This window comes from Natator depressus, chromosome 3 (genome assembly GCF_965152275.1).
Source record: "Natator depressus isolate rNatDep1 chromosome 3, rNatDep2.hap1, whole genome shotgun sequence".
NCBI lineage: Eukaryota > Metazoa > Chordata > Testudines > Cheloniidae > Natator > Natator depressus.
In genome coordinates, this window is record NC_134236.1 from 109,490,049 (window position 1) to 109,490,582 (window position 534).

Here is a 534-nt window from a genome sequence, read left to right on the forward strand (position 1 = left end):
GAAACACCGGCGGGTGGGGCGGGGGCAGGTGATCGCGCCTCCCTGAGGAATGTGCCCCGCCCCCCTGTCCCACGTACATCTCCCTCCCTTCCCCTGGCCGCTTGTGTCCCTCCCTCAGTACGCATGCCCGCTGTCCTCTGTGGGCTCCTCCACTCCTTCCACCTCCAGTGGCGGCCGTGAATGGTTTTGCCCGCCACTGCGACACCCCGGCGGGCAAAACCATTCATGCAACGTTGGGGGCTGTGTTCGCGCCTGCGGCTCCATAACCCTGCCTTCCGCGAGAGGGCTTCCGTCGCCCATGAGAGTTTTTGACTCTGCGGCAGAAGGCTCATTTACTGCCACTATGTCGGTTTGGAGTTGTCTATCCGCTTCCCCCACCGCATCCCTCGCCAATGGACAGTAGCTGGTTTATCCCAAGATGGCGGTTCCGGAGCTGCCGTAAAGCACAGTTCCGGGCTAGGCCGGCCCACGTGGGAGTGAGCGGGACTCGGGGTCTCCTGTAGCGTGGCCCCCCCCACCACTGTGCAGAGCGCG